The sequence below is a fragment of the Periplaneta americana genome, chromosome 8, assembly GCF_040183065.1.
Source record: "Periplaneta americana isolate PAMFEO1 chromosome 8, P.americana_PAMFEO1_priV1, whole genome shotgun sequence".
In the NCBI taxonomy this organism is placed as follows: Eukaryota; Metazoa; Arthropoda; class Insecta; order Blattodea; family Blattidae; genus Periplaneta; species Periplaneta americana.
In genome coordinates, this window is record NC_091124.1 from 169482657 (window position 1) to 169510275 (window position 27619).

Consider the following 27619-nt stretch of genomic DNA (forward strand, 5'->3'; position numbering starts at 1 on the left):
TACGCACGTACCTATGTATGCATGTATGTACGAGTATGTATGCATGTATGTACGAGTATGTATGTATGTATGTATGTACGAGTATATATGTATGTATGTACGTACGTATGTATGCATGTATGTATGCATGTATGTACGAGTATGTATGCATGTATGTATGCATGTATGTACGAGTATGTATGTATGTATGTATGCATGTATGTATGTACGAGTATGTATGCATGTATGTATGTATGTATGCATGTATGTACGAGTATGTATGTATGTATGTAATGTATATATGTATGTACGTATGTATGTAATGTATATATGTATGTACGTATGTATGTATGTAATGTATGTATGTGTGTATGTATGTATGTATGTATGTAATGTATATATGTATGTACGTATGTATGTAATGTATATATGTATGTACGTATGTATGTATGTAATGTATGTATGTGTGTATGTATGTATGTAATGTAATGTATGTCTGTAATATTGAATGCATGTAATGTTGTATGCATGTATGGATACGCATGTATGTATTTTCGTATTTGAGTCTTAGTTTTATCTGTGCTAGGTCGAAAGGCGTTCCTTTGTCCTTTCAGTGAATTTAATTGATCTGAATTGAATTTCGAGAAGGGTGCACTAGGAATCTGCACCCTTTCAGTGAGTATACCTGGACTATTCAGGCGTCTTTATTTGTAACAACTGGTCTTTTCAGTTGTTCCTGTCCTATTTCGAAACGAAATTAGACATCAAATACTTCACAATTCTCATATGTCTTAATTTCTTTTCTTGGTCAATACAATGGAACCTGCTAGTACTGTTAAGAACTGCATTTATTTTACTTCAGTACTTTTAACTGAGCTTCATCGAAGCTAATTTTCGTTACCATAAAATAAATTTAGAATGATCATCACATTATAAAGTTTAAGGAGTATTATTACTATTCGTAATGTGTTTTAACACAAACATATTCACCACATCTATGAGGAACTTCATAATCGTTATAATCAAAACAGTTTATTTGTTTAGTTGTAATGTCAACTGTTTAATGCTTATGCCAGAAAACTTTTATTGCCTTATGTGTTTATATTTATTTTCATATTAAAATCATTTGCTATTTATAAATACAAATATGACTTCCTGCAATTCACATTCATATTTATAATTCACCACTTGGTCATCTCCAAAATGTGACGTCATAACATTTATTCTTTTTATCAGAAAGATTTCACCTCAGTAAAGCAATCCATTGTCCGACCGTTCTATGGTTAAAAACAATGAAAACGGTGTGTTACCTTATATCGTTCGTGATTTATTTGTGCTTTCATTTTGTGACTTGCATTAGTTATTAATAGTGCTACATTGCACTTGTACATTTTCTACTACACCTTATTAAATGCAATAGCATAGTATTCATTTATATATTTTCCTAAGGAAATAATTACTTATCTTAAAAGTTTTTGGCGAAGAATAAAATTACAAACTATTTTCCAAATTTGAAATATTTTAAAATTGAAGATTTTAAAAGAGAAATTTGTAAAATTATCCATATAATATTAACAAATACAGTAACAAATGTATTTTTTATCTTTTATTTCTGTCGACTATATTCATGTTTTTATTGAATATCACTGGCTTCTGTCGGATTGTCAATTTATATTAAATGTGTATTTTTCTCTCTTTGTCTCTTTCTTCTTTCTTCTTGCTCTTGTGTTGTATTTATTGGTTTAAATTAAGTTACTTACTGTATTTAGTAAACTTTCCTTGTAAATTTTCTGTTATATTATTGACTAACAAGGAGAGGACACGCTCTGTATATCACCGAATGGAATAAGATCGTGTGAGATGAAAGTATAAGACGTACTGTTTAAAGTCATACCTGGTATGGGTGGCCAATGACACCTCGTTTTGGAAATATTGGCTATTGTTTGTGACATACTTCCGTTAGGTGCTCAATAGGGAAGCATTAGAGTGTGTAACGGCGTCGCCCATATGGTTGGATGCTGAGTTGTTATCCAGGCAACCTGAGTTCGAATCTTAACTGATCCTATATTTTTTTCTTTTAATGACTATTAATATTGTAATCACAGTAATCTATTTACATACCTATATCATATTTCTCAATGTATTGAATGCTTAATCATGTTTTAAACAAATTACTAATTAACTAACATTGTATTGTAAAGGATAAACAACGAAATACTGCTCACGTAGGAAGGTAAGCTGTGTCACTGGTGTCTCTTCTATTTCTGTAGCAGCTATTCCATTTCATTTTGTACCCGATTCATTATGATGTCATAAAAACACACAACACATACATATTTCCTGCACCATGCACAGCAAATGAAAGAAGGTTGTCCACAGTCACACACATTTTTCCGCACTTCTGCTGCGAAACAGTTATCCTTCACATTCACAAACACTTCTCGTTCGTTTATCAATTTTGATGCATACCACGCATATTTCAACATGACTTTGAATATAGGAACTGACAACTGAAAGTGAATTAAAATAATAATAATAATAATAATAATAATAATAATAATAATAATAATAATAATAATAATAATATCAAGCTTTAAAAATGAGAAGGCATTAGGATTCGAACTCGGGTTGCGTGGATAACAACTCAGCATCTAACCACATGAGCTACGCCGTTACACAGCCTAATGCTTCCCTATTAGGCACCTAACGGAAGTATGCCACAAACAATAGCCAATATTTCCAAAACGAGGTGTCATTGGCCACCCATACCAGGTATGACTTTAAACAGCGTGTCTTGTACTTTCATCTCACACAATCTTATTCCATTCGGTGATATACAGAGCGTGTCCTCTCCTTGTAAGACCACACCGTACACGAGCCTGGCTCTTACGGCAGTGGCTAGAAATATTTTTTTTTTTATAAATGTAATTTGTACTCACTAGCTAGCTAGTTAAATAAATAAATAAAGTTAGTAATCCGTATTAAATATTGTCCTTTAAACCTTTCATTTTCCTATTCCGCTTTTATTTACAGATCGTACTAACTTATTTCATTTACAGAAGATATAAGTATAAGTAGAAACTCATTATTATAGTTTTACCATTTTCATATAATAATTATTTCTGAGACGATTCTATAATTGCTAAGATTTCTATATTGAATCCAAACTGACGACTATGCTCATGCTCTGAACAAATTGTGCGTTGGGCCAGGACGCTATCAGCAGGTCTAGCTCAAACTTGTCTATGAATGTACAATCCTACGGGTGGGAAGATGCAAGAGGAGGCGAAAGTAGGAGGCGCGAGCCAGAGCGGTACTCACTGTTCTTCTTGTACAGCAGGATCTCGAACTGGTCGTGGATCTGGTTCTCCAGGCACTCGTCGATGCGGGCGATCGTCTCCTTGTCCGTCAGCTCGCCGTACATGAAGGTGCAGCGACACGACTTCTGCATCACCTGCAACACAAGTTTTAAATTGTCACCTCAATCCAAGGAATACATGAAACTAGCCGTTAGTTTTTCTTTGTTCCGCCACAGTCTACTATATACAGTCGCGAAGGTCAATATGTAGTAAAAATGCAAACATGGGTAGTTCGCCACCACTAGGATCGCTACTATCGCCTCATCATCACAGATCTCTCCTAGCAGATGACAAAATATTTCATTGTCGTGTTCTTTTGGAAAAATTAACATCTTCCTTCCGTTATTGAAATATTAAATGGATAAAGTTCATTTATTATTTTAATGAAGTATATTAAATTCGACCATAAACTCGAAGATACCTGCAAGAAATAGGTGAATATTATTTTTGTTTGTGCAAAACGAACTGAAATTTACTATAATCGCTTCACTCATTCAAGATTATAGATAATGAACTATGAAACCAATAAATATTAATTTGCATTTCCCTTTACAACAATATAATAACAATAATAATGGAAATATGAATTAATGGGAGTAACTAACGTGTACCGGTACTTGTAGTGTAGGCTTATGTAGTTAACAAAGTGGGATGAGGTTAAGCAATATTAATCACACCAGAATTAGAAATAAAACGTGATCAATAAATTTTATTGTAACAGACTTTCTTTTTCTACGTCTCTAGTAAAGTAACAAATAAAAATAACAACAAAATTAACAGCTATAATTAAAAACATATCCTTTGAAAAAAAAAGTAGGCCTAAGTTGTCTGAAAATGTACAATTATTCAAGGAATCAGCTGATACAGACGTAGAATTAGTGCAAAGCTTTTGTTTCTCAGCTGCAGGTAATAACAGAACAGGTTTATTTGAAACATCAAATAAAGTTGGAACTGCATTCCAGATTAATTTATTTTTATTTTCATTCATGAATTGTGTTTTCGAAACGAAGAGAGCAAAACTTTATATTATTATAAATATATGCTTCATTCTTTGTCATTAGATCTTCCCTCCTGCTGTTTATTAACCACTTTTTGCATCTAGAAGTAAAATAAGAAATAGATGTTAGGATTTTTCTTCACGAGCATCAATGGGAAATACGCAACGACCTAGCACTCGATGGAAATACGACTCAGTCCACTCTAAATCCAAAGTCGACCGTGGACAGTCTATTGTTTCTAGTTGCTAACCGCTTGGAGCGCTTTATCACGAGATTTGCAAAAAATCACCTCAAGCTTCGCGACTGTATATAGTAGACTGTGGTTCCGCGCCGTACCTCAGTGGACTACGGCGTCATGCTTGGACACACGTTCTGGAATGAGCACTGGTTCGAGTCTTAGGGTGTATTCACGTACAAAGCTGGTTTCCAGCGCTTGCAAGCAAGCACCTGTAAGCGCTTGCCAACGCGAGTAAAAGTCCGCATTATTGTAACTGTGTCCGTTCACAGACAGAGCCTGTCTGGACATGCAAGCGCTTGTTTCAAGTGCCGACCGGCAAACAAGAATGAATGAAACATTTATTTCCAGCGCTGGTCGGCTGGTGGATAGCACTACTACACTTGTTCGGAGCTTTATTGTCATTAAAAATGGTGAATGTTGATGAATTAATATATCATATATTGCAAAGAAGAGCCATTTGGGATAAACTACTGAAAGTACATGCTAACAGGATCTTCGTTGGCAAATGATGGGGGGAAATATCTTCTGAAATGAAAGTCGAAGATGAATTTTGATAGTTTTTTTTATTGTAATTAAGTAATTTCTTTTTTATAATTATATTTATATATATATAATTTAATAATCATTAAAATAAATTAACATTAATATCTAAGGAACTTTCCTACGTAGATCATTCAAATCTAATAAAACAAACATAAACGAATCGCCGCTCTGTTATGACTCGTACATCCGCAGAGTTGCTCAGGATGGCTTGATCTTGGCTGGGTCTGCCTTCTTCTTGGAGCTCTTCGCTCTCGTCTTGAAGATCGCAGGGTCGAGGTGGTTATACGGCATGGCACACCAGTCCACGCTCTGTGTGAGTGGGTTATTCACATCAGATGGGAGCAGATGCGGTGCGATCAACACGAACATTTGCTCAGCCCACGGTGTTAGGTCCAAGGGCGTGAATTTGAACTGCCACTGGGGGAGACCCTGGTGTACCAGCATCATGCGGAAGTACTGCGTGAAGTCTGCAGCCAGGTAGTGCCACTCGAAACTTCTGTCCAGCAGCCAGATCTTGGGGTCCTCTCGTTTTAGATCGGATTCGCACTCGCTCTTGTCCATGTACACCAGACACACCTTTCCGATGCCTTGGCAAGCGTCCAGTTCGAAGATCTTGCACTTGACGCCGAAGTTGGGGCGCTGCCTGGGGTCGTCCTGCTCGCTGCAGATCTCGATGACCAGCAGCGTGGGGCATTCCGCATCGCCCATGCTCTTGACGCAGGCCAGCCGTCGTAGCTCAGACATAGAGTTGATCTTCATGTAACCGATGGGGAGCACCTCGCCTTGTGGATATTCTCGACCATGGCTTCATTAAAGATCGGACATCCCTCTCCTTTCTTCGTGGAAGTTTTGTTCTTGTGAACTCTCTACCCGTGCTCAAGCAGGTACGCTACACATTAAATGAGAAAGATCTCTTCTAACGAAATAGAGTTCGGAAATGATCCCAGGATGGAGGCAGCATTCGCTCGCTGAACCGCTATTCCAATGCGTTGACGAAGGAAATTGATACATCTAGGATCGCCGGTACGGGACAGTACAGTAATTTCATATATCTAAACATATTATTTTATGACAGTTACATTATAACAAATTATTTTATGAACAGTTTTAGCAAAGTATGTCTTAAACATATCTCTGCTACTACGTTTGTGGGTCTTCCCAAAGGTTTCATTTTGTATTTTGGTACAGGGATGACTGTGGTTTCGGTTAAGTGTATGCCTTCTTTATTAATGATTATGTTATGCAACAGACTGGTACACTTGATTATGTCCTCCACAATATTTACCTCGGTTTCTATGGTAGTTGATAATAGTCTTCGTTTAAAAAAAAATAATCCCAAAAGCATATTCAAATTCATTTTCTCATACGTGATTAACTTTTGTTGCACATTTCCTTAACTAAGCAAAGATTCTTTTCTGAATAAGGCTTGATGAGATTAGATAGAAGTGGGTAAACATCATCACTAAGAAACACATACGGAGCTTTTACATTGGTACCAGGTAGAAATGACGGACTAGAATATCAAATTCTTTTCTTATAATTAATTTGAACATATCATATGCTTTAAATGTATTCCGTCATTTTGCTTACCACAACCACCAATATCAATAATCACAAACCGGTAATTACCATCTGCTACCCCTTGTAAGACCATAGAGAAAAACTGTTTGAAATCTCCAAAAATTGTCCCTTTTTGGGTACAGGCCTATGTAGAGACTGAAGATTGTTGATGGTACTCATCAAAGTTTCTTCTTTCAAAGTTAATTTCATGTACACCCACTCTTTTTCTATACAATTTCAACTCTACGTTTTCAATCAAAAATAACTCTTCACTTGAAGAACTCATCTCACAACTGATCACGAGTAATAGCTCAACAGGAGCTTGTTTCCAGTTTTGTACATGAACCTTCGGAACATGCATGCGCTTTTAAACAAGCCACTGGCGACAAGTCGCTTGCTGCCAGCTTTGTACGTGAACGCACCCTTAATTGGGGATGACATTTCGGGCAGTGATAGCACCGGTGCCCACCCAGAATTGAGTTGAATTTCGGGAACTACAAGTAGCGAAATTCGGTTTCAAAAGCCAGATGTAACAGCTGCAGTGAGATCATGCTACCACACATTACCCACGTACTGGTTTGGTTGTCGTTCATCTAAGCTGAGGCTTGTGGACGTGAGACCAATAACACTGCGTAACAAATTTTAACTTTTTTTTTGCGCTAGGCATGCGATACATGTTTTCTGTATAATTTGAACCTCCTGAATACGAATATGGCAATAAAAAACAGTTGTTGGTTACGGTTTCTGAGAAATTTCGAATTTATATCTATTCAAAATACTGCTTTATATAATGACTAGGGAGCGGATTTTTATGTGCTAAAAATTTAAATATATTTATTTTTATGTGCTAAAAAGTACGAAAATATTTGCTAAAAATAATTCCTTTTTTAAACATGACAAAAATACCTTACTTAACTTGGAAAAAAAAAGTTACTAGGTACTCACCAACCACACTTGAGTGCTAGTAGTTGGCCGAGAATTGCAGTGAACAACAAAGGTCATCTCCAAATTCTCCATCACAAATGCATGCCGATTATCTCTGAACAACGACTTATACTGTGAAAACGGTCTTTCCACATCACAGGACGTCAGACGTGCATATTTAAAGAGAGGAATGTCACAAACACAAACACCGTCAATTTCACCTACAGGCACACCCTCCAATACTTGAGCAACTTTACACATTTTTTTATATCCACTGTTTTTCCCAAACACATTCTGGAATTTGTCCCTTAGTACTTGTACTTCTGAACCTGGTAGCGAGTGTAGTTTAATTTCCATGGCACGCACCTCCCTGTTTCAGACAACAGGTTTTTGGATGTTTCGAGATTTATTATGGTGTCACACAAAAAGCTTAAATTTGCTAATAGGAAAGCCAAATCTTTCAATATATCTTGAAGGATATCGATTGACGAAGCCCGATACAGGCAATCACAACAAGCGAGAGGCGAGAGATTTGTTTATATGAAATAATGTTTACACTCGAGCTCTTATCTGTTGTTTTTCACAAACAAAGCGTGGAAATAAATCATCTTCAGCAACAATAAACATTCCTAATTATGTATTGCAAGATCTCTCCTCCTTGTCCATGTTAATTTATTCTCTAATAATAACACTGATATGCTACCTAGCAGTTCTCAGAACTTGAGGCGATACAATTACAAAAATAGATCACGGTTACACCACACAGCGCTTAGAAACACGAAGCAACCAAGAATTCTTAAAAAGATAATGTACTTCTGAGTGACATAATTGATTTAGTTTTAAAATATTTAAAAGTTCTTGTAAAAAAAATCCAAGATTTGTGTGTTTATAATAGATTTCCTGAAAATATGTAGGCCTATTTACATAATTTTTTTGTGAAAATAGGCTATGTGTTTTTATGTGAAATGAAATTCGGGTTTTAAACTTGAAACTTCATGTTCGGATTTTTTAACTTTGTTAATTGTATATTATTTCAATGTACCGAAGTACATATGATATTTCCATGCAGATATTCTGCGTCATCATACGATGAAAGAGTAATGGAACGGAGAAAAATTCTCTCCGGCGCCGGGATTTGAACCCGGGTTTTCAGCTCTACGTGCTGATGCTTTATCCACTAAGCCACACCGGATACAACCCCGACGTCGGACAGAATTGTCTCTGATTAAGTTCCAACTCTTGGGTTCCCTCTAGTGGCCGCCCTCTGCACTACGTCATAGATGTCTATGAACATAGGACCGAAGTCCATACATGTGCTGAGGTGCACTCGTTGTGAGCGACTAGTTGGCCGGGATCCGACGGATTAAGCGCCGTCTTAAATCACTTCGTGATTTACGCATATCATATATTATTTCAATGTACCGAAGTACATATGATATATCCATGCAGATATTCTGCGTCATCATACGATGAAAGAGTAATGGAACGGAGAAAAATTCTCTCCGGCGCTTAGAGCTGAAAACCCGGGTTCAAATCCCGGCGCCGGAGAGAATTTTTCTCCGTTCCATTACTCTTTCATCGTTTGTTAATTGTGTTTTATCACACGCAAAAGGAATATTTAATCACATAGGAATCCGCTTCTTAATAATGACAATAAGGTTAAATATTCACTGTTCAGAAGATTGCAGCTTTCTTTTTCTGTATTTTCTTTCATGCTGGGAACCGGGTAAATCACGAGATAAAGTCCAACAATAGTCTGCTAGCATATTGGTACTCCGCTGTCCTTGGTATTTTTTTCCATAGTTGAAATTTCTTGATGAAAGCGCTCACCATGCTCATCACTGAACTCGCCACAATTCTCGGGGGGAAAAGTCAAGATGAAAGTGAATTTTCAGGCATATGTTACAACCCATGATTTCATACGCCAAAAGTAAATTTTGCAGTAGTTCTTCATAGTTCTCACTTCTACGTTTACCCAGAAAATTTAATACAACCTCCTTGAATGCAATCCAGGCGGCTCTCTGTTTTCCTTCCAACAAAAATTCGAAGTGATTGTCCTTCGTTATTTCTCTAATTTGTGGTCCATTGAAAACTCCCTCTTTTATTTTCGAGCCACTAATAGCAGGAAATTTTTCCTGGATATGTTTAAATGCTTCGGTTTTATGATTCATCCATTTAACAACATTCTTTATTAACCCAAACTTAATGTGTGAAGGGGGTAAAATTATTTTACGTTGAGGTATGAGAGGTTGATGTATAATATTTTTCTTCCCTGGCTCTACAGTCGAGCCGTTATTTCCGGCGTGGCCACGCCTTCTCGACTTTTGGCGCGAAGAAGGTAGGCAATAGCGGTGTTGCTAAATCTCTGTCAAGCCAATAGCGAACGGACGCAGTTCTAATAGCTGGTTGTCGAACAATCAGTCGGTATTGTTGTTAGTGCTGTGTTATCGCTGAGTTTTCAGCATCACAATGCCGCGGAGGAGTCGGAAGACCATCAATTCGCAAAGCAGAGAAATGATTATTAGCGTTAGAGATTATTTCGAAAATGAACGTAAAATAAGAGTAGTTTATTGCCTTTAATGCAAGCGGTGCAATGAACAGCTGATGCGTGTGATGTGAACAAGTGCACGGTTTCTCAAATAACGACAGAGAAGTACGGACAATCCGGCAAAGAAGAAAATAAACTGAGAACTATGGCGGTGGCAGGTACTAACAATGATTGTAGCGATCTAGGCGTAGCACCTCTAAATTGAACAATACCGTTAGGCAAGGTTCTTCGTGTAATTTTTTTATGTAGCGATGACTTATCATGACAAAATTTTTAATACTAACATATTTTACTTAATTTACAGGTTGTGTGGTTTTAGTTATTCATTCACATAAAAAATGTTTATTTATTATATTTTACAGCTTTCTCCCATTTTAGTAAATTCTAATATTGTTTCTGTATTTACGAAAATCGTTATTTCAAATGGTCGGAAAAATCAATTACAGCACAACATGGTAAGTCTTCTGTGTCCTGGGATACTAGGATCAACAATAACAATAATATATAATATTATGTATTCATATATTACTAATTATTTATCGTAGGAAATAATTTTTCGTTCTATGTTTAAGACTAGACATGTGCTAAAACTTCGTTAAGAGTACAAGGGTAGACTTGACAACGCAGTAACATCCACCGTGAGCGGGAAGCGGTATGTCGTCTGCATAACCTTGACGACAACCACTGCCAGTGAAGCACCGTGTCAGCTGACCAGAAGCTGTCGTGTGATTTGCTGCCGGAAATAAGAACGGCTCGACTGTAGTGTTTGTCGTTTTATTTTATAATGCTTATCTCGAGCGCGGCTGTCCCATTCGCAAAGAAAGCAGCAAAATTTTGTGTAGCCTAATTGCATTACAAGAAGCAATTCTATAACCTTCAAATCCGCACATATAAACCATTCGTAGCTTGAATATTATCATTAAAGCATATTATAAAGAGATACACGTCTTACACAGAATACTAATACCACGGAAATCTCCTGGTAAACTTAAGCGATTTCATATAGCGAATCTGTTTCTCTCCCTCCAAATGGAACCGAAAAGGGCAATGAAACAATTTCCGATTTTAGAAGTCGTTTTGACAAGGTGGTCTGTTGCAAAATATAAATTACAGTAATGTCATTAAAGTTTACAGTGAAAGAAATACACATCCAAAATAAAATCAGGTAAACTCAAGTGAATTCATACCGCGAACCTATTTCACCCCCTCCAAATTGACTCGTAAAACGGCAATAAAATAATTTCAGTTTCCACTACTGCTTCTAACATGATGGCCCAATTATACTAATATTGTTTTCACATAATGGGTCGTCACATTTGTAAAACAAAGCATTTACACACGAAATACGGTGATTTTTTTTAAATAGAATACATATAAAATGAATTATATTGTGCATCTCGAAAACTCGAACAGATGGAACATTTTTCTTGTTATTTTTTAAATCGGGAGGTCTAAATTAGTAAGAATTTGTTAGTTTTGTGTCTGGCGCAAAATGGCTGTTGACCAGTGTAATCGGCTGCTAGGCCTGAGTCCTCCGAGTTCTGTAGCGTAACAGATTTGAAGGCTTAGTGGGCCAAGCGCCATTTACTAAAAACGGAGAAAGCAATGGTTAAAGTTAAGTGAATACCATAGTTTAATGAAGATTGACATATCATTTAGTTTGAATGTGTATACTTTATAATTTTCTATATGTTTCCATTGAATTATGGTGATGACTTCATTTTAACCCTTGTTTTCTACGGGTTTAGTAAATGGCGCTTGGCCCACTATGGTTCTGAACCCTTCATTTATCTTTTCTTTGCAGTTTCTCTTTGTCTTCTATAGATGGCATATCAAGCGTAATGAACGTTGCTACATAATACTGACTGTCTTTGCTTACAGCGTATTCCGAATCTCACCGGATCGGTGGACAACAATGACGTTACGCGAAATAGAAACAAAGCTGCTGGAAGGTTCGATGGCTATCATGGCGGCTATACAAATTGTCTGTGCAACGCTAGCAAGATTTTGCGAAATTTCCGTACTGCCATCTCGTTCAAAGAAAAGAGAGCATAAACAATTTATTTCTTGAACCGGTAGTAATAACTGGTCCGTTGACATGTTCGCTCATAAGCCATTAACGTATTGTTTTTACGTTGTGTTCATTACAAAAAAAATACAGCAGAACACACCGCCATGACACAACAGTGCACGATGTCATTCGTCTGCTAATTCCCGCCCTATACAAGAACCAATCAGATTCACTGATGGCGGCTGATGGAGACTGCCACCACCTTTGCAAGCTGATGACACCGGTGGAGCATCAGTGACGTCATCGTTGAAATTCGGAACACGGTGATGCCATCGGATTACTCAGCGCTGAGATTCGGACTACGCTCTTTACGTATTGCATAAAGCTGGTTAATTTTATTTTTGGAGCAAAATAGAAAATCTTAAGCATACGAATATAGAGAGTGTGCGCATGAGACCTTTACAACTTCAGATATAAATAAATTATTGAGACATGATATTTGGATGTGATTTTCCACATGTTAATCAGAAACTGTCAAAGTTTTTATGGAATTTTTCTTAGATTGTTGAAATGTTTTTTGTTTTTTTTTTTTATGCAGGTCTGAATTCTGGTGAAATCTTAAATCTGAGAGGGAAGGAGATGTGGATACACGATCAATAAGCCCTAGTAAGTCCACTCGCACTGCCGCCAGAGAATTGAACTTGCCTTGTCCGACTGTCTACGAAGTCCTTTACAAAGCTGTACGCGTACAATGTTCAGCTGGTGCAAACTCTTCAGCCAGATAATAGTCCACGCCGCACAGCATCTGCTGTCGACATGCTGGCTAGATTTGACTCTGAGGAAGAATTCCTTCGAAGACTAATGCACCTTGCACACATTCAATGTCCTCCACTCTCGTGCTTTGCCGCCCACTGTCCTTTTGCCGCAGCACACTCCCAGTCTCTATAAATTTTCGGAGCCACTCCCGGATTGTTCGCCGTGATGGCGGTTCTATTCCATATAAGGTCCGGACGTGACGTTGCACCTATGTATCTGATCGTGTCTCGATAAACCAGGGTACCAGGGGCGAATGCTGGTCACGAAAGTTAGGCTTGCTCTTTTATTGATGGGGGAAGATGGGAGGATATAATTCATCCGGTTTGCAGACTTTTCGTGTCTTGCAATAGACAATGTTAAAGTATTTAAATTGTCAAAGCCACTTTTACATCATACACCGTTATCTGTAGAAAATAACAAACACGGCCAACAAAACAGTTTATCCAGTTTTTTCGACCCTGCCAACCAATGCGTATTGTCGTATTGAGATGTACTGAACGAGCGCACATATTCTCTATTTTTCTCCTTATGCTGTCTTTTTAAACCTGGGAGCCCTGGACATGGTCTGCCGTTCTTTATAATGTCGGTCTTCTCTTGAATAGTCCTCCGGGAAAATGGATTTGATAATAAAGTTTCAATAACACACATTTCCGAACTCATTGCAACACTTCAAATTAACGTTTAAGAACTAATAATACATGCAGCAGCTAACATATGCATTCCACTCATAAAATTACATTACACTCGCAAATCACAGCCCATTCACTGGTAAAAACTGCTGCCAATCAGTGTTGCCAACAAGATTCTTAAACATCCGCTGTGAAGCCATGCAGAAACCGCTTAATTGCTATATTGTCAATGTCAAATTATATAATTTTGCCGCTGTGAGTGCTAAAACTACCCGCTAAATCCCTAGATCAGCAATACAAGTTTCATAAATTTTACCCGCTAAACTAACGCCGAAAAACGCTAGATCTAGCGGGAAAACCGCTGAATTTGCAACACTGCTGCTATCTGCCCTCACATAAGCCCGCCATTGGTCCCTATCCTGAGCAAGATTAATCCAGTCTCTACCATCATATCCTACCTCCCTCAAATCTATTTTAATATTATCTTCCCATCTACGTCTCGGCCTCCCCAAAGGTATTTTGCCCTCCGGCCTCCCAACTAACACTCTATATGCATTTCTGGATTCGCCCATACGTGCTACATGTCCTGCCCATCTCAAACGTCTGGATTTTATGGTCCTAATTATGTCAGGTGAAGTATACAATGCGTGCAGCTCTGCGTTGTGTAATTTTCTCCATTATCCTGTAACTTCATCCCTCTTAACCCCAAATATTTTCCTAGGAACCTTATTCTCAAACACCCTTAATCTCTGTTCCTCTCTCAAAGTGAGAGTCCAAGTTTCACAACCATACAGAACAACCGGTAATATAACTGTTTTATAAATTCTAACTTTCAGATTTTTTGACAGAAGACTAGATGACAAAAGCTTCTCAACCGAATAATAACACGCATTTCCCATATTTATTCCGCGTTTAATTTCCTCCCGAGTGTCATTTATGTTTGTTACAGTTGCTCCAAGATATTTGAATTTTTCCATCTCTTCGAAGGATAAATCGCCAATTTTTATAGTTCCATTTCGTACTATATTCTGGTCACGAGACATAATCATATACATTGTCTTTTCGGGATTTACTTCAAACCCAATCTCTTTACTTGCTTCAACTAGAATATCCGTGTTTTCCCTAATCGTTTGTGTATTTTCTCCTAACATATTCACGTCATCTGCAAAGACAAGAAGCTGATGTAACCCGTTCATTTCCAAACCCTGCCTGTTATCCTGAACTTTCCTAATGGCATATTCTAGAGCGAAGTTAAAAAGTAAAGGTAATAGTGCATCTCCCTGCTTTAGCCCGCAGTGAATTGGAAAAGCATCAGATAGAAACTGGCCTATACGGACTCTGCTGTAAGTTTCACTAAGACACATTTTAATTAATCGAACTAGTTTCTTGGGAATACCAAATTCAATAAGAATATTATATAAAACTTCTCTCTTAACCGAGTCATACGCCTTTTTGAAATCTATGAATAACTGATGTACTGTACCCTTATACTCCCATCTTTTCTCCAATATCTGTCGAATACAAAAAATCTGATCAATAGTCGATCTATTAAGCCTAATGATCCCCAATAATTTCATCTACATATGGAGTTAATCTTCTCAAAAGGATATTCGACAAAATTTTGTATGACGTCAACAAAAGTGATATTCCTCGAAAGTTACTACAGTTAGTCTTGTCCCCCTTCTTAAAAATAGATACGATTATGGACTTCTTCCATTGTTCTGGTACAATTTCCTTTTCCCAAATTGCAAGTACAAGTTTATAAATTTCGCTAGATAATGCCCTTCCACCCTCTTGTATTAATTCTGCTGGAATTTGATCAATACCTGGAGACTTGTACTTTTTCATATTTTCTATCGCAATTTCGACTTCAAAAAGTGTGGGTTCCGGTATAACTAGCTCAGCAGTTTGTATTTTAATTTCTTCCCGATCATTTCTATTTGGCCTATGTATATTTAGTAGCTGAAAACTAGTAATTAAACTACTAATTTAAAACTCTAATAAATATATGAAATGTAATTTCTGTAAATGAAAGTTAAGTCGTGGACAACCCGTGAAAGTCAAGATGCAGCTTCTATTTCAGTGGTCAGAGTTTCTAGTGTGACGGCGTGGCTACCTGTACGAGCATATCACCCTCTTCTTCCCCTCTCTCTCGGCTTAATGAATAATTTCTGGGAGCTGACAGACGACACGTGTTACAGCGGCCCTCGTCGTTTGTTTCTCTGCCCACAAAACACGAGTGGAATGTCTTTGCAAAAAAATCTTGAATTAAAACGTCACCAGCATCTGTGAGCAAAGACGCGAGTTTGCGAAGACATTTCGCACTTTATTTAGACTGGCGGATGATGTTATATCTCTTGTGCACGCAGCTGGAAACTCCAGAAACATGACTTCCATAATTCATTACCGTTATTAACATAGAAAGGATTAGGTTACAGGTTACTAGGCTACTTGCCTGAGTCCAATGTTCTCTCTCCTATCTTCAAGCATGTATTTATGGTCCAGAAATGGAAATATATTGCACTAGTGACTTGTGCAGCAAATACTGCTTCAAACTAAGTTCGTTAGACGTTCAAATAAAAATTTTTCAGATTTATTTTCAATGAAGAATACTTGTCTTTTTGATAGTTATTTGCTTCCATAATAATGAAACATACTCCCTCTGAATGTTTTTTTTAGGCCAAATACTTTTTCTTGAACCTGTCCACCTTCAGTTTTTGAGTTTCAACGCGAAAACGCAAGTATCAATGTCACAAAATGATCCAACAACTTCAAAAACTACAGAAAAGAATTCAATTGCAATGGATACCTGCACATTGCGGAATTGCTGGAAATGAAACTGCTGACTTTCTTGCCAAAAAAAGGATCCAATTTAATTCAGAATACAAATACAAGCCTGCCTTTTACATCCATCAAAAGACTAATTAAAAATAAATATAAAATCAAGCAAAACCAAGCACTACGTACCAAAGCCAAAGATAAAAAATGGAGCATTTTAATTAAAAAAAAAAACAGAAATTATTCCAGAAATCCCACGTAAATCTGCAGTAGCAAAATTCAGACTGCTTACAGAACACGATTATTTGGCCAAACACTTGAATAAAATAGGAATTTACACAAATCCAAATTGCCCTCTATGCAACAAAGAAGAAGAAATTACTGAAGATCATGTATGTATGTATTTATTCACACTGCAATGGGTATATACCCGGTGGCAGTGGTAACTAATTACACTCAATAATGACAATAATAAACTTATTAATTAAAAATACAATTAATGATAATACTAATAATTAATACTAATAATAATAATAATAATAATAATAATAATAATAATAATAACAACAACAACAACAACAACAACAACAGGGAATATACTAAATTAAATGAAACGATCACTTAAAATAACATTTGAAATATTCTAATTTGTATCTTAAAACTAAGATCGAACTAAAACCCACGAGTATATGTTCATATCTGCACAAGTACCTTTCAACATTACACTCATTTCGCTGTCAACTCACTCACTGCACTGGAACTACGACACATTTCACTGATTCTATCCTGATTTCACTATTACTTCAAAAACATTTCACTGTTCAAATACTTTGCACTGCCACTATAAACTATACATCTTCACTGACAGGAACACGTTTCACTTACACAGCACACTTCACTGACACGACATACTTCTTCACTGATACAACACACTTCACTGACACAACATAATTCTTCACTGATACAACACTTCAATAACAACATATCATTTACACCCTTTAAGTACTGTGTATAATTACCGTCTATTAGGTCCTTAAGCCTATTTTTAAATACATTTTTGGTTGTTGGTAAAGCCTTTAGTAAGTCTGCAGGTAAAGCATTCCAGTCCCTGATAGTACGATTGAGAAAAGAAAACTTTCCAGTGTCCGTCCTCTGCCTTCTTTCCCTCAATTTATATGAGTGGTCGTTCCTTGAAGAGTAATTTGGCGGCTGCAACCTATTTTTTATTTCTTTCCAGGCAGGCTCACCTCTGTATGTTTTGAACAGTGCGCATAATCGAATTCGCGTTCTCCTGTCCGTGAGTGTGTCCCATTTTAATGGTGAATTTTTCCGACAACACTTAAGAGCCCGTTTTTTAATCTTTTGCAGTGTCTTAATATGTTCTAATCTGTAAGGATCCCAACATGCAGCACCATATTCCATTACTGGACGTACTAGTGATTTATATGCAATCTCTTTGGATTTATCAGAACCTTTTCTTAGTACCCTCATCACAAAGTGTAACGCTCCCCATGCTTTTCCCGCTGTGTCTGTAACGTGTTCCCCCCAGCCGAGATCGCTGCTAAATGTTATTCCGAGGTATTTACATTTGTTAACTTCCGGAATGGTTTCACCCCCTAACGTATACGACGCGACTATTTTATTTCTTTTCCTTGTAAAGCTGATGGCTTTGCTCTTTAGAGAATTTATTTTCATTTTGTTGGCTATTGCCCAATCATTTATTCTATTGAGGTCATTCTGGAGAAGAGTAGTATCTTCATGACTTTTTATTTCCCTGTATAACATACAATCATCCGCGAATAAACGAACCCTAGACAAGATATTAACTGGCAGATCATTTACAAAAGCCAAGAATAGAAGAGGCCCCAAGACACTCCCCTGCGGGACCCCGGAAGTAATTTCAATTGGGTTCGATAATTCCTCCCCTACCCGTACTCTCTGAGTGCGACAAGTTAAAAATTCCTTGATCCACTGGAGCACTCTGAAGTCAATCCCCGTTGATTGTAGTTTAACCAACAATATATATCGTGTGGGACTACATCGAATGCGCGTGAAAAGTCAATAATCACTGCATCATCTCATAACCTGTGAAGTTCTACTTGATGGATCCACCACAGAGAAATATTGGAGAGCAAGAACGCCAATGGCTTCGTTGCCAAAGCCCGGCATTAGATAACAACAACAACAACATGTCAGGACGACAGCAATAGGCTATTTCAGGTCATTGTAGATTGTAGGCGAAAGTTAAAAAAAAAATGTCAGGTTTGCTAAGCTTTCGAACAATAGCATCTTGGTATAGCTGCTGCATGTAGAACTTGAAATGTAGAGCGTAAAATCATTTTATCCTACAAAGAGATCATGCTGAAATGATCTGGGGACTACAAAATTTTCTAGGCCTCTTATTTTATCAGTAAGTAATGCCTTTTGGTCTTTCCTTAGGAACTGTATTTTTTGTGCTCTCTCGAGTCAATACTGAAGAGTTATTTTATATAGAGATGACTATATGGATGGTGATATAAATATTAATCGACACATATCAATATCTAAACTACACCGCCATTAATTATATGATAAAGACCCAACCGCACTTGCTTAATAAGTATAAAAATATTTGATTTTTAATAACAATATTATCTTACGTAAATTTTTGTAGTTATATATAGCCGCCATTCAGTAAATTACAGAAATGACGATCTAAATGAAGATATTCTCTACATTTACTTACATAACCTCAAAACGTTTCACTTTCATGTCATCAATATAGCATTAATATTATGTATAATTAATGAAAAATAGGCGCATCTTGACATTAACTATAATAATATTTAATTTCTAATGGTAATAATGTCATCAAACCACCTCAAGTTTCGTAGATTTGAATATCCAATACATAGCTGTACTCACAAAATTATACACTGCAGAATCAGACCTGTAAATTATTTTTAGTAAGTTTTGAAGTTTTTAATAACAAATTGAATTTGAGATCAAAATATGTCGGCTCTCCTGCAGGTCATGACCTTTGTGTCCTATTGTTTATTGTAGTGTGTGTTTTGTTTTGTTCTGAAATTCAATCAAATCGGCCGTGATTCAATAAAATTAGTTCTCAAAACTGACAACAGATGGATTTTGGAAAATAGGAAAATTATGTATGAATATTGACATTTCACTGAAAACTACTATTTTTCTGAAAAACTTTGGATACCAGGCGTGAAAATGAGGGGTCACTCATTAAAATCCGTTCAGCCGTTTTCCCGTAATTTCCATTACCTACTAAATCATATTTATTTATAATTACAGTAAAACCTCGTTAATACGCTATCCCGTTCATTACGCTCTTTTTATACGAGTCCTGGACATTTCACGCACAATTTTATCCTCTTGTATGGCTTCCAAATCTCGCTTATAGCGCTTTTTTTTTTCGGATCGGAAATAAGTAAAAAATTCAATATAAATTGCGAAACTTGTAATGTTTCAAAATGGGACTGTCACCCTCCATCTGGGCACTGTCGGAAGTTGCACTTACTGGTATTTTCCTTTGTATGAAAGAGTTTTAACAATGAAAATTAATTCTCCCTGTCAATATATTCCTGTCATGTCTGTAAAATTGAGTCATCCTTTCAAATTGTATCTTATTCTTCTTCTTCTTCTTCTTCTTCTTCTTCTTCTTTAATCAGGATCAAATCCTGTTGGTTTTCAATCGGTGCCGCTATTCCCCGAGGCAGGTGACCAGCTTTCCAGCCATCTTTTCGGAGGTCGTCCCAGCGGTCTGGAGGTGTCAGGTTTTTCCTTCATGGCGATTTTAGGTAGGCGATCATTTTGCATCCTCAAAGTATGATCTCTCCATTCTTTTCTTATCTTTTTAACCCACTTAGTAACATCTTGTATTCCACATTTGTTTCGGATTTCTTCATTTGTTTTCCTGTCATATAGACTATAAGCTGAAATACTGCGTAATATTCGCATTTCTACTGTTGTCATCATTTGTTGAGTCCTTTTTGTTCCTGCCCTTGTTTCTGTAGCATCGGTCTCACACATATTATATATATATATATATATATATATATATATATATATATATATATATATATATATATATATTTACTTTCAAGATTCATATTTTTATTTCTCCAAATTATATCCTTCAAGAAACCCGATATAATTGATGCTTTTGTTGCTTGTTCCTTTACTTCTTCTATTAAATTTTTGTTACTTGTGATTTTTGATCCAAGGTAATTAAAGGTCATTACCAAAGCTCGGAACTTGGGTACTTGTGCCTTTGCACGTGGCTAAGCGACTGGACTTCCATGTCAACAACTCCCGCTTCCAGCACGGAGGTACAGTCAGGTCTGCTATAAAAGTGGTTTCTGGCTGTAACAACATATTGATTGTATTATGGTAGGTTGAAACACGTAATTTTGCAGCATATGTATAATGAAAATAAACACGAGAAATATATCAAATTTACTGTTCTGCTCTGTACATTTTATTACAGTGTATGACTATGTACATTCGAAGATTTTCGAACCCATAACTTCTTCGCCTGTTAGTTAAACATGATTTGAAACGAAACTTATTTCCACTTCACATGAAGCGACGGGAACAACCTAAAATACTGAATGTTTTTCAGTGTTACTGTTTTCTATTCGATTTTCAGCAGTTGCTAGCTATCTGAGAAAGATAAGTATTTTCCAAATTTTTCTCGAAAATAGTTTCCAATTTGTGTGTCACTACTAGGGGGCAAGTCCCTCTACGACTTGTTCCATGGCTGTGGACAAATTCTCCACCGATTTAAGAGACTGTAATGTCTTTCACCGTTTCCAACGTCTAGTTTGTGTGTGGCACAATTTACAAAATATGAACTTTCCATTCGAAGAAAATAATGTATCTCCTCCGAAGTCCTCCACGAAATTCTGTACCTAAAGTTTAAAAAATGTATTTTCCAACTTCTATAATACCCATTCGAATAACACGTATTTTCTAATTCCTTAAATAATCGTTTTCCTGTAATTCTCTGAATGTCATTGGCTTCGTCATGACACAATTCCCTCGTCCGTCTTCTTGTCGTTCGATGTGATCACTTTTTTAGTACACACGACTGTCCCTGAGCACTTACAGCGTGAGCTTTGTGCACGTTATACCTGTAACCTTATTCGTGCACACGACACACAAGTCCCCAAGTTCCGAGCTTTAGTCATTAATTGTTCTATACGTTTGTTATATACAGCCAGTTTAAATCTAAGCGGTTGTTTTGAGATTGTTAGTGATTTTATTTTTTTGTTGGAGATTATCATATTGAATAGTTGAGCTGTTATTTCGAATTTGTACAGTATCCTCTGTAGATAATCTTCATTTTCTGCCAATAGGACTTCATCGTCTGCGAAACATATTACTTGTATGTATTCCTTTCCTAATCTATAACCCCTGTTTGCTTTCTTGGTTGCCTTTATTATTTCATCCATGATGACACTAAATGGAATGGGACTAAGGCTATCTCCTTGTCTAATTCCTGTCTCTAGTGGTATTCTTTCTGTCAGCTGACCATTTATTCTAATTTTTGTGGTGGTGTTCGTGTTTAATTACTTAATGGTTTTTATTATAGAGTAAGGGAGGATATTGTCGGATACCATTTTGATGTTTCAAAATGAAGGTAATTGAAAAAAGTTAGAACTGGAATTAATTAGTATTATAATAACCTCTTGGGGTTCCTGCAGTTTGTACATAAGTATTAGGTAATTTACATAATATGTATTTGCTGTATAACTTGCAAAGACAAAACAGAAATAATATCATCACTGACAGAATGGGAAGCTAATGTCGGATATATTAGACATTATTATGTAAGAGGTATGATAATGCATTTAAACTAATATATTGCATATCAGAAACTATTACAATAGTGTTCTGTTTAGCCAACTCATATGCAAGCCTTTTAACATAATTTCTGGTTCATCCAAAATATTTTCTCTCCATCATTAACACATAGTCAACTAGCTTTTCTTCAAGTGAAGCTGGGAGTATTGTTTTTCGTCCAAGTTTCGATTTAACGGCTTTGGTGGGCTCAGAGTTGGACCGTACATAATCAAATAATGTTGATCGAGGTACATTGAATTTTTTGGAAGCAGCAAGATAGCCCATTCTTTTCTCCCGTACTGCGACAATGGCATTTACCATATCTTCAGACTTCCATTTTTTTTAGACTGAATCTCTTTTTTCTTTTACTTTAGGCGTCTAAAAATATCAGAAGAAGAAACAATTCGTTACTTCATAATATTCGATTAATTAGAAAATTAATTACTTACATTAATTAAAAATACCCATGAGTAAAAATGTAGTGGTTTGTTACAGAAAACATATAAATGGGTTTAAGGCAGCTTTTATGTAGCGAGCAGCATTGAAAGACAGCCAACAATGCCCTCGGCTAGTATCCGACATTGCCCTCGGCTAGTATCCGACATTGCCCTCGGCTAGTATCCGACATTGGCCGACTCTTCACAAATAGTAAAACAAGCCAGCTGCATGAAACATGTCGTCGATAGAATTTCTGCAAATTAGAGAATTAAGAAGCCTTATCTATGGTATATCAAACAGTTCATACCATGTTGTGTAAATATAAGAATAACTTGTAACGATTAAATCACATTACTTACCCTCACAAAGTTTTTTTTTTTTTTTTTTTTTTTTTTTTTTTTTTTTTTTTTTTTTTTTTGCAGAATCGTTGAAAACACGCTATTCACACACAGTGAAGCACTCAACAGTAATGGCTATTCATGCAGATGTTCGTCTACTTGTAGAGAACGTAATGCATTATTTTCACATCAGATTGCACCATTCGATGGAAAAGAAATATGTTATCCGAGATTATCCGACATTACCAGACCTATCCGACAATCCCCTCGCTTACTCTATTATTTTTACCCCTTTTCCTTGCAATATTCTTACCACATCACTCATTTTTATTCTATCGAAATTGTATGGATTGTGTAATTACTCTGCAGTGCAAAATGGCATAGTAACCTGTGAAACGAATACCCCTTTCATAATGGATGATGACGAGGACTGGGCTCCTATACAGGAGAAGTTGGGGCAGTGGTCGTCAGTACTCGCTGAAATGGGTAAAGGGTAAGCGAAGCGACGTGTTGTGCCCCGTCGTGCAGCAGGAAGAAGTGGAGAGCATACCCGCCAGGAGTTACGAATGCATCATAGTGCAGTGTCTTCTCCGCGGGTAAAAGACGCTAGTCCGAGGGTGCAGTGTGCTGAGGACCGCTGAGTTGGGGGAAGTTAACATGAAGGATTTTGTGTCAGTTGACAGTGGTCTACAGTCCATGAGGATTTACTTGTCTAGTCCCTTTTAGAAAGAGAGAGAATGCTCACCATCTCTCTCTACCCGCATTTATGATGGTCGACACTCCTTCAAACGACCACGAGTTACCAGTGGCGGCTTTCTCTTCCTCTTCAAATTCTGACTCCACTCCGCCATAAAGTTCGTCCGTGTCCGTGTCGACCAAATTGATTACGAACGAATAATAAATTTCCATCTACAAGTCCATCCTTCGCCCAATAAAATTTTTCAACTTTTTCTACGTGTTCACAGGCCTTCCTCCAATTTTCTTCCGTCACTTTTGCAAGTGCGCTCATTTTTAACCTCTTACACACGTTTTTTAAGAGTCCTGTTCTGGCGTTTCTTTCCTGGAGTTCGCAGCACACTTCCACTTCCGCTTTCTAGCGCTTCCTTTTTTTTTTTTTTTTTTTTTTTTTTTTTTACACCACGAGTTGATATATCTGTCGCTGCAGCAGTTCTTTCGATAAAACTCGGCACAGATATTGTCTGTTTTCCGCATTTCAGTGCCTCATATTCTTCAGTAAAGAATGTATGTGCATTAATAACCATGTTGATACCGTCCGACTTCAAGGCTTTCCCGCGTATTCTCATATTGCCTACCATTATTATTAAATACAAGAGCAAAACACTCATTACAATATTTAAGGTAACAGTGAAACCATGCATCTCCGAAAACATTTTAATTTGTGAATTATATTATATTACATTGGTACAACACGATACAAACTCGTCCACACCTGTGGAGTAACGGTCAGCGCGTCTGGCCGCGAAACCAGGTGGCCCGGGTTCGAATCCCGGTCGGGGCAAGTTACCTGGTTGAGGTTTTTTCCGAGGTTTTCCCTCAACCCAATACGAGCAAATGTTGGGTAACTTTCGGTGGTGGACCCCGGACTCTTTTCACCGGCATTATCACCTTCATTTCATTCAGACGCTAAATAACCTGAGATGTTGATACAGCGTCGTAAAGTAACCCAATAAAAAAAAGATACAAACTCACTTCACTATTCACAAAATACTATATACTAACTAATGAACTCGAACAACCCCGAGACGCCACTGAGAAATCCAAAAGTGTGAAGGGAGAAGGGAAGAGAAAGGGAATTCCAAGAATTGTACAAAAGGAAACCTCTTGCCCGTCACATCTGGTGGCAGTCGGTAGACAAGGACCTCAGACAAGGACAGTAGAAATCACGCCAACTTAATCCTCATGCACTTTAGTGATCTCAGAAATTCGCAGTGTTGCCGACATGATTGTGGATCATGCTGCCACTACTGCCTAAGAAGGAGACTGATTAGGAAATTGAATCTACAGAGGAAAGTGTACCCACACCAACGAAGCCCTCGGAGCAGTAAATATGTTTCGAAAATACATTAGTATTGCTTCTAGCGGTGCATCAAGTGAAGTTACTTGTAATTCCTTGAGCCTCATAGAAAATGTTATCATTCATAATAACAGTAGGGGAAACTCGGCAAATTTGGTAATATGGGAAATTTGGCAATATTCTTGTATATCTTTTATTGCCAAATTTCCTCTAGAGTTTCAAGAAGTTCAATGACAGAGTGCAACATCTGACTGTACTTTTAGTTTTCGTTTCATCCGAATCCGCGCATTACAGTGGCACATATTGTTACTAATAGAAAGAAGTGTTGAATACTTCCTTTTGAAGTGGTGGTTGTGTGGACGTGTGTAAACAAAGACGGAAAGAAAGTGTTGTTCATTACCTACGTTTGTTTGTGCATTACATATCAAAAGCTGAGATCCCATATTATAAGGTAAGCCATTTATATAATTAGTATTTTCTGTTAATAACTCATCAGGCCTTAGCTCGTTTTATGTCCTTCTTAGCAAAAAAAGTATTCTACAGGGTAGTGTGAATTAGCCATTTTCCTCTATAGTTATATATTGCTGCTCTTCTGAACAAGAATGTGTACTTGATGGTAAAATTTAAGAGTAGGGACGTGTGAGGGATTTTTACAGTCTTCAATGCAGCACTGTGTGTGGTGTGTTGCAGATATGTCAAGGGAACGAGGACATTATTCTGAAAAAATATTCCAAAGTTGATTTGCGGGCTGCGGTTGGGAATGTTTTGAAAGATAGATGGTCGACTTATAAGGCTTCTAAAAAGTACAATGTGCCCTTTCACAACTTAAAGAGGTTTCTGTATGCATCCTTAGGACCCGATGACTTTGTCATTCCCAAGAAAGGACGACCCCTAGCTCTAACCGTTGAGGAAGTGCAAAAACTGGTAACATATGTAATCAAAATGAAAGAACTTGGGTTTGGGCTATCGGCAAAAGTAATTAGAAGACAACCCTTCAATATAGTTAATATAAGTAGAAAAAATCCATTCAATTCTTTTTTACTGCTTTTGTTTTGTGTTTATGATGTTTAGTGACTTCTTGTCCCAGTAAATTAAGTCTTATAAACCTTGCACCACTGTTTTATTTTCAAAAAATTACCTTTTAATCCTATTGCCTAATTACCCCTGTACTATTATCAATTTATCCTGATGAAGTACCAAATCTGGAAACATGTCATTTGTTATTTATTGCCAAATTAGACGAGTCTCCCCTACAAACACATGGCAAACAACAAAGATCTTTTTTCATCTGAAATGAGATCTTATTTGTATTCTGCACTGTAACTAATGCAAAATAAAATGTTTTGTATGAAGTGGTGTCTGAATTGTTTTCCCCATGTCATACTGTAAATCATTTCCCGTCTATAGCGCTGTCCCGCTTATTACGCTTGGAGGTCACAGTCCCTTTACGAACGCTTTAACGGGATTTTATTGTATATATATATATATATATATATATATATATATATATATATATAAAACCTGGCTATTTATCGTTTTTATACACATATTATCACAACATTGATCCTTTATTATAGTCAACCGGATGGTGAAAACTTGGCTTTTCATACCAGACATCAGAGACCAAATCCCGAAAAATAAAAGTACACGATGAAAGAGTGATGGAACGGAGAAAAATTCTCTCCGGCGCCGGGATTTGAACCCGGGTTTTCAGCTCTACGTGCTGATGCTTTATCCACTAAGCCACGCCGGATACAACCCCGACGCCGGTTAGAATCGTCTCAGATTAAGCTCCATCTCTTGGGTTCCCTCTAGTGGCCGCCCTCTGCACTACGTCATAGATGTCTATGACATCAGAAAACAGAAATACAACATAGCATACAGAACAGAAAATACACTACAAAGACATCTCAACACACAAACAACACAAACAAATAAATACAACCACACAGGCGTATACAAACTCACATGCAATAGTTGCGACAGTTTCTACATTGGACAGACAGGCACTTCATTCCAAACTCGATACAAAGAACACATTAAAGGAATAACCAGAGGACACAATACATCTACATATGCCGAACACATAACCAATGCTAACCATACATACAATAACATAAATACACACATGGAAATTCTACACATTCAACCCAAAAACCAAAAACTCAACACACTAGAACAATATGAAATACAGACACACACCCTAATCAAATTCTCAACACACAGATCAATTTGAGAACACACACTATTTGACACCACATTTCAACACTTTTCAACAATCGAACGCATCCACACAACAGGCAGGCAGCGAAGTTCGAGATGATACCGAGATCTAGTAGGCTCTGAGGATGGTGTGAAGAAGCACCGAAACAGCTGTAAGCCGCACATGCTTACACAATTAACACGAGTAAGATCGTCATTTAATCAATTATTTATATTCAAGTGTTAAAAGTAGCGTACGAAAGATTCAACATGGAAAAAGTTTTGATGATATTTACACAATATCATAAAATCGGAAATACACATACAATGTAAGTATGTGCTGGGTAGACCACCTTAAACATTACAGGACCAA

At 37.0% G+C, this 27619-nt stretch overlaps 1 long non-coding RNA gene across 1 annotated transcript in view; it reads right to left on the reverse strand.

Moving 5' to 3' along the window:
* The window catches only part of LOC138705235 (uncharacterized), a 118060-nt gene that overhangs the window by 66219 nt on the left and 24222 nt on the right, over positions 1 to 27619 (reverse strand). The window contains exon 2 of the long non-coding RNA XR_011333674.1: positions 3301 to 3433. This is a non-coding gene — a long non-coding RNA (uncharacterized lncRNA). The remainder of the gene's footprint in view (positions 1 to 3300; positions 3434 to 27619) is intronic.